The sequence below is a fragment of the Drosophila subpulchrella genome, unplaced genomic scaffold, assembly GCF_014743375.2.
Source record: "Drosophila subpulchrella strain 33 F10 #4 breed RU33 unplaced genomic scaffold, RU_Dsub_v1.1 Primary Assembly Seq40, whole genome shotgun sequence".
NCBI classification, from domain to species: Eukaryota; Metazoa; Arthropoda; class Insecta; order Diptera; family Drosophilidae; genus Drosophila; species Drosophila subpulchrella.
In genome coordinates, this window is record NW_023665622.1 from 32,981 (window position 1) to 41,950 (window position 8,970).

The 8,970-nt window shown below is 26.8% G+C and overlaps 3 pseudogenes; 1 reads left to right on the top strand and 2 right to left on the bottom strand.

The window, feature by feature from the left end:
* Positions 1-667: 667 nt before the first annotated feature.
* LOC119562211 lies at positions 668-1,779 on the bottom strand (annotated as a pseudogene).
* LOC119562217 lies at positions 1,103-3,169 on the bottom strand (annotated as a pseudogene).
* A 1,415-nt stretch (positions 3,170-4,584) lies between these two features.
* On the top strand, positions 4,585-8,753 carry LOC119562207 (annotated as a pseudogene).
* Positions 8,754-8,970: the final 217 nt, after the last annotated feature.

An 8,970-nucleotide genomic window follows, 5' to 3' on the forward strand; every position in this document is an offset into this window, starting at 1 on the left:
GGGTTACGAGCTGTAGCTCAAACTATTTCTTATGAAGTTAGATTAGCTTTAATTTTATTATCTTTTATTTTTTTAATTGGAAGATATAATATGATTTATTTTTTTCATTATCAGATTTATATATGATTTTTAATTATTTTATTTCCTATAGCTTTAGTTTGATTAACTATTTCATTAGTTGAAACTAATCGGACACCATTTGATTTTGCTGAAGGAGAATCAGAGTTAGTTTCTGGGTTTAATGTAGAATACAGAAGAGGAGGATTTGCTTTAATTTTTATAGCAGAGTATGCTAGAATTTTATTTATAAGTATATTATTTTGTGTAATTTTTTTAGGTTGTGATGTTTTTAATTTATTATTTTATGTTAAATTAACTTTTATTTCTTTTGTTTTTATTTGAGCTCGAGGAACTTTACCTCGATTTCGTTATGATAAATTAATGTATTTAGCATGAAAATGTTTTTTATCTTTTTCTTTAAATTATTTATTATTTTTTATTGGTTTTAAAATTTTATTATTTTCTTTATTATAATGAATTATTTTTAGTAAAGTTAATAGAAAATTAAATTCTATCTTATGTTTTCAAAACATATGCTTATTCAAGCTCATCAACTAATTATATTAATTTAATAAATTATCTCATCATTTTGTAACTAACGGATTAATCAAATAATATAAGAAATAAATAACAGTTAAAATTTGTCCAATTAATACATAAGGTTCTTCAACTGGACGAGCTCCAATTCAAGTTAATAAAATTACTGTTACTAGTATAGATCAAAATAAAATTTGATTAATTGGATAAAATTGGATTCCTCGGAATTTTCTTAAATTATAAAAAGGTAAAATTATTAAAATTGCAATTGATAATACTAATGCAATAACTCCTCCTAGTTTATTAGGAATAGAACGTAAAATAGCATATGCAAATAAAAAATATCATTCTGGTTAAATATGAGCAGGTGTAACTAATGGATTAGCTGGAATAAAATTATCAGGGTCTCCTAATAAATTTGGACTAATTAAAACTAATGAAATTAAGATAAAAATTATTACGATAAATCCTACAATATCCTTAAATGTAAAATAAAGGTGGAAAGGAATTTTATCAATATTAGAATTTAATCCAATAGGGTTATTAGATCCTGTTTGGTGTAAAAATAATAAATGAATTATTGTTATAGCAAGAACAATAAATGGTAAAATAAAATGAAATGTAAAAAATCGAGTTAAAGTAGCATTATCTACAGCAAATCCTCCCCATAATCATTGAACTAAGTCTATTCCTAAATAAGGAATAGCAGATAAAAGGTTTGTAATTACAGTAGCTCCTCAAAATGATATTTGTCCTCAAGGTAGAACATATCCTATAAAAGCTGTTCCTATAACTAAAAATAAAATAATTACTCCTACTAATCAAGTTGGAGTAAATAAATATGAGCCGTAATAAATTCCTCGTCCTAAATGTAGATAAATACAAATAAAAAAAAATGATGCACCGTTAGCGTGTAAAGTTCGTAATAATCAACCATAATTAACATCTCGACAAATATGATTAACTCTATAAAAAGCTAAATTAACATCGGGTGTGTAGTGTACACCTAGAAATAATCCAGTTAAAATTTGAATAATTAAACATAATCCAAGTAAAGAACCAAAATTTCATCTTCTTGAAATATTAATTGGAGCTGGTAAATCTACTAAAGCATTATTAGCAATTTTAAATAAAGGGTGGGAAGTTCGTAAAGGTTTATTCATTAATTATGATATTATTCGAATAGGTGCCTTAAATAATTTAGTAATTTTTACTACTACAATTTAAGTAATTAATAAATAATTTATTAATAAAATTGTAATAAAATTAGTAGGAAAATTATATAATTTATTTAATGATAAAGAGTTTTCTGTAAAGTATGAATTTATTTTAATAATAGATTCTATTTCGTTGTTTATTAAAAATAATGAGATAGAAGTTTTGTCGATAATAAAAGATAAAATTAGTATAATAAATAAAATTAATCCAGAAAATAAAGTAAGTTTGATAGATAAATTAAATATTTCATTAGAAGCTAATGATGTGACGTAAATAAATAATACAAGTATACCTCCTAAAAAAATTAAAAATAAAATATATGAATATCAAAAACTTTTAGTTATTAAACCTGAAATTAAACAAACAAAAATTGTTTGAATTAATAAAGTTAAACCTAAAGCTAATGGATGGATTATATTTAAAAAAATAATAGAAGTAGTAATAATTAAAGAATATAATGTTAATTGAATAATTTCAAGAGGTAGTTTATTTAAAATATTAATTTTGGGGATTAATGAAAAAGAAATTTCTTTTCTCTTGAAGTTTTAAAAGAAAAAATCTTATTTTTGATTTACAAGACCAATGTTTTTATTAAACTATTAAAACTAATGATTATAATTTTATATTGAAGTTTACCTATAATTTTATTTATTTTAGGTTTATTTTGTTTTGTTTCTAATCGAAAACATTTACTTTCAATACTTTTAAGTTTAGAATTTATTGTTTTAATATTATTTTTTATATTATTTATTTATTTAAATATATTAAATTATGAAAATTATTTTAGAATAATATTTTTTACATTTAGAGTATGTGAAGGAGCTTTAGGTTTATCTATTTTAGTTTCTATAATTCGTACACATGGTAATGATTATTTTCAATCTTTTAGAATTATATAATATGTTAAAAATTATTTTTTTTTTATTATTTTTAACTCCTGTTTGTTTTATTAATAATATATACTGAATGGTCCAAATTATATTGTTTTTTATTAGATTTATTTTTTTATTAATAAGTAATTTTATAAATTATTGATCTGAAATTTCTTACTTTTTAGGTTGTGATATACTTTCTTATGGATTAGTATTATTAAGTTTATGAATTTGTTCTTTAATATTATTAGCTAAAGAAAGAGTTAATAAATATAATAATTATAAAAATTTATTTTTATTAAATATTGTAATTTTACTACTATTATTGGTTTTAACATTTAGAAGAATAAGTTTATTTATGTTTTATTTATTTTTTGAAAGAAGTTTAATTCCAACATTATTTTTAATTTTAGGGTGAGGGTATCAACCTGAACGGTTACAAGCAGGGGTATATTTATTATTTTATACGTTGTTAGTTTCATTGCCTATATTAATTGGTATTTTTTATGTAATAAATAAAAAAGGTTCTATAAATTTTTATTTAATAAATAATTTTATTTTTAATTATGACTTATTATATTTTTGTTTATTATGTGCTTTTTTAGTAAAAATACCAATATTTTTAGTTCACCTATGATTGCCTAAGGCTGATGTTGAAGCTCCAGTTTCTGGGTCAATAATTTTAGCTGGAATTATATTAAAATTAGGGGGTTATGGGTTATTACGAGTTATTTCTTTTTTACAGCTAATAAATTTAAAATATAGTTTTATTTGAATTAGAATTAGATTAGTAGGAGGTGTATTAGTAATATTAGTATGTTTACGTCAGACAGATTTAAAGGCTTTAGTTGCTTATTCTTCTGTTGCTCATATAGGAATTGTTTTAGCTGGGTTATTAACAATAACTTATTGAGGGTTATGTGGTTCTTATACTTTAATAATTGCTCATGGTTTATGTTCTTCCGGGCTGTTTTGTTTAGCTAATGTTTCTTATGAACGATTAGGTAGTCGTAGTATACTAATTAATAAGGGGTTATTAAATATTATACCTGCTATAACTTTATGATGATTTTTATTAAGATCTGCTAATATAGCTGCTCCTCCAACATTAAATTTATTAGGAGAAATTTCTTTATTAAATAGAATTGTTTCTTGATCATGAATTTCTATAATTATATTATCATTTTTATCATTTTTTAGTGCTGCTTATATCTTATATCTTTATTCTTTTAGTCAACATGGGAAGTTATTTTCTGGAGTTTATTCTTTTAGAGGAGGTAAAATTCGAGAATATTTATTAATATTATTAGATTGGTTACCTTTAAATTTATTAATTTAAAAAAAAAAAATCATGTATATTATGATTATATTTAAATAGTTTACAAAAAATACTAATTTGTGGTGTTAGTGATATGAAATAATGCATTTTAGATCGTGAAATATTTATCAATTTGTAGAATTCGATTTGTTAATTTAATTTCTTTTAGTTTATCTTGTTTTTTATTAAGTTTATATTTTTTATTAAATAATATAGTTTATTTTATTGAATGAGAAGTTGTTTCTCTAAATTCAATCAGAATTGTAATAACTTTTTTATTTGATTGAATAAGTTTATTATTTATATCTTTTGTTTTAATAATTGCTTCTTTAGTAATTTTTTATAGAAAGGAATATATAAGAAGAGATGAAAATATTAATCGATTTATTATTATTTATTTATTATTTGTTTTATCTATAATATTATTAATTATTAGTCCTAATTTTATTAGAATTGGGATGGTTGGTTAATTAGGTTGGGATGGTGTAGGGTTAGTTTCTTATTGTTTAGTAATTTATTTTCAAAATATTAAATCTTATAATGCTGGGATATTAACTGCTTTATCTAATCGAATTGGAGATGTTGCTCTTCTGTTAGCTATTGCTTGAATATTAAATTATGGAAGATGAAATTATATTTTTTATTTAGAAGTTATACAAAATGAATTTGAAATATTAATAATTGGAAGATTAGTAATATTGGCAGCTATAACTAAAAGAGCTCAAATTCCATTTTCTTCTTGATTACCTGAGGCTATAGCTGCTCCTACTCCTGTTTCTGCTTTAGTGCATTCTTCTACTTTAGTAACAGCTGGGGTTTACTTATTAATTCGGTTTACTATTGTTTTAAGAACTTCTTGATTAGGTCAGTTATTACTTTTATTATCTGGTTTAACAATATTTATAGCTGGATTGGGGGCTAATTTTGAATTTGATTTTAAAAAAATTATTGCTTTATCCACTTTCAGACAATTGGGTTTAATAATATGAATTTTATCAATAGGATTTTATAAGTTAGCTATATTTTATTTATTAACACATGCTTTACTTAAGGCATTATTATTTATATGCGCCGGAGCTATTATTCATAATATAAATAATTCTCAAGATATTCGGTTAATAGGGGGTTTAAGAATTCACATACCTTTGACTTCTGCTTGTTTTAATGTTTCTAATTTAGATTTATAGATTTATAATTTTATTTATAATTTAGTTACCTTTTTAGGATCAATATGATTTAAACCTTATATTAGAACTTATGGAATAATTTTTTACCCATTAAATTATGGTCAATTAGTAGTAAAAAGTTTTGACCAAGGTTGATCTGAATATTTTGGAGGTCAACATTTATATTACAAGTTAACTAATTATTCTAAAACTTTATTTTTAATACATAATAATAGCTTAGAAATTTATTTAATATTATTTGTATTTTGAATTTTAATTTTATTTAATTTTTTATTATTTTTATATTCAAATAGCTTATATTTAGAGTATGACACTGAAGATGTTATGGAGATTAATTAATCTTTGAATATAGTGAATTAATTTTAGTAATTTATAAAAATAACATATTTTATTATTACAATGAAAATGTAAGGTTTTAATTAAAACTATATAAATAGAAGTATAAATGGAATTTAACCATTATAAGAAAAAAGTTAGCAGCTTTTACTTGATCACCATACTTCCCTAATTGGGGTTCATACCCAGTTATGTCATTAACAGTGATACGCCTCTTTTAGGCTTCAATTAAAGAGTAAGGGTAAATTTACCTAAGGTTAGGTCGAAACTAACTGCAATTAATCGCTTCGTATTCTATTTAAGGTAGATTGAATATTCAATACTTTTTGAATGCAAATCAAATGTTATAATTAACTACAAACCTATTTTAATTTTATCAATTTAATATACCTTGATTTCATTCATGGTATAGCCCAATTAATAAAACTAAAATAAAAATAATTGAAGTAATTGTTCAAATTATAATATTAGAATATTTTAAGATAATAATTATAGGTAGAATTAAAGCGATTTCTACATCAAAAATTAAAAAAATAATAGTAATTAAAAACAAGAAAGAACGCTATGGTCGAGTACCTCGACTATCAGATACCCGTTACTCACCTAAAGGGACCAAAGGGAAATGGAGATATGCAAGCAGCAAAGCGAGATTTAAATGCGCCACCTACCGGCGGAAGACAGATTTAAGCATTGTGGGCGTTAGGGTAGGCGTGGCAAATTTTTTTTTGGACCAATCGATAGGCATTGACGAGACCAATACATTTCAGTTAAAATTTTTAATCTAGCATAAAAATTGTGGGCGCCACAGGCTTGGGCGGTTTGTGGGCGTTAGAGTGGGCGTGGCATATTCGCATAACAAACTTGCGCTGCGTACAAGGCTACGGAATCTAAATCTGAAATCCCAATACTCTATCTTTGATAGTTTCCGAGATATCCGCGTTCATACTTACGATTTTTTGACGTTTGTGGGCGGTTTGTGGGCGGTTTGTGGGCGTTAAAGTGGGCGTGGCAAACTTTTTTTTAAGTCAATAGGTATTGATGAGAACAATTCATTTCAGTTTAAATTTTTACTCTAGCATCAAAACTGTAGGAGCCACAGTTTTGGGCGGTTTGTGGGCGTTAGAGTGGGCGTGGCACTCTACTGAAACAAACTTGCGCTGCGTAAGAAGCTCAGGAATCTGCTCGCCAAATCTCAATAGCCTAGCTCTCATAGTTTCCAAGATCTCAGCGTTCATCCGGACAGACGGACAGACGGACAGACGGACAGACGGACAGACGGACATGGCTAGATCGACTCGGCTAGTGATCCTGATCAAGAATATATATACTTTATGGGGTCGGAAACGCTTCCTTCTGCCTGTTACATACTTTCCGACGAATCTAGTATACCCTTTTACTCTACGAGTAACGGGTATAAAAATCGTAATGAAAATGGTAATCGAGAAGATGATTTTGGATCAAATCCACATTCAAAAGGAGATCTTTTTTCTCGGTCAATAAGTGCTTTTTTTGATAGAATTTAAGCTAAAAATATAACAACAGTTGTAATTAATAAAATTAATGAAGCAATAATAATAATAGAAAAAATTATCTATACTATTTATTAATAGACCTTATGATTGGAAGTCAAATATACTTTTATACTATATAGATAATTATGATAATAGTTTAACCTCCTCATCAGTAAATTGTAATATATAAAAATAATCAAACTGCATCTACAAAATGTCAGTATCATGCAGCTGCTTCAAATCCAAAGTGATGACTTTTTGAAAAATGATTATTTAAATGTCGTAATAAACACACTAATAAAAAAGTTGTTCCAATTAAAACATGGACTCCATGAAATCCTGTAGCCATATAGAATGTCGATCCATAAACTGAATCGGCAATAGTAAATGGAGCATCAATATATTCGTAAGCTTGTAAAATAAACTCTTAATAATACAGTAAAAAAACAAGGAAGAACGCTATAGTCGAGTACCTCGACTATCAGATACCCGTTACTCAGCTAAAAGGACCAAAGGAAATTGGAGATATGCAGCAAAGCGAGGTTGAAATGCGCCACCTACCGGCGGTAGACCGATTTAAGCGTTGTGGGCGTTAGAGTGGGCGTGGCAAAGTTTTTTTTGGATCAATCGATAGGTATTGACAAGACCAATACATTTCAGTTAAAATTTTGTATCTAGCATGAATATTGTGGGCGCCACAGGCTTGGGCGGTTTGTGGGCGTTAGAGTGGGCGTGGCATATTCGCGTGACAAACCTGCGCTGCCAACGGAATCTAAATCTGAATTCCCATTTCTCTATCTTTGATATTTTCCGAGATATCTGCGTTCATATTTACGATTTTTTGAAGTTTGTGGGCGGTTTGTGGGCGTTCAAGTAGGCGTGGCAAACTTTTTTTTGGGTCAATCGATAGGTATTGATGAGAACAATACATTTCAGTTAAAATTTTTATTCTAGCATGAAAACTGTAGGAGCCTCAGTTTTGGGCGGTTTGTGGGCGTTAGAGTGGGCGTGGCACTCTGCTGAAACAAACTTGCGCTGCGTAAGAAGCTCAGGAATCTGCACGCCTAATCTCAATAGCCTAGCTCTTATAGTTTCCAAGATCTCAGCGTTCATCCGGACGGACAGACAGACGGACAGACGGACAGACGGACAGACGGACAGACGGACATGGCTAAATCGACTCGGCTAGTGATCCTGATCAAGAATATATATACTTTATGGGGTCGGAAACGCTTCCTTCTGCCTGTTACATACTTTCCGACGAATCTAGTATACCCTTTTACTCTACGAGTAACGGGTATAATAATATAAATATTAAATATCCAACTAATACAGTAATTATTACTAAAATTAATAATGCGTGATCATGAAAAAAAAATTAATTGTTCCATTAAAGGAGAAGCTCTATCTTGTAAACCTAAATTAGCTCATGTAGACATTAATTTTCTAGTAAAAGTAAAATACTTTATATATGGAGCTTAAATCCATTGCACTAATCTGCCATATTAGAAATTAATTTGTTAAAAGTGGTAATTCAGAATAGCTATGTTCAGCTGGTGGAGTATTTTGGTATCATTCAATAGATGAATTTATTTGAATTGGATAAATTACTTGTCGTTGGGAAACTAAACTTTCTCAGATAATATAAAAAAAGAATAAAATACCGAATAATGAAATAGAAGACCCAATAGTTGAAACTACATTTCAAGTTGTGTAAGCATCAGGATAATCTCCAATAAATATAATAATAAATTGACTTTTTAATCACTTAGCATTTAATGTTAATCCAGTAAATAAAGGGTATCAATGAATAAACCCTGCTATAATAGCAAATACAGCTCCTATAGATAAAACATAATGAAAATGAGCTACTACATAATAAATGTCATGTAAAATAATATCAACTGATGAATTAGCTAATACTACTCCAG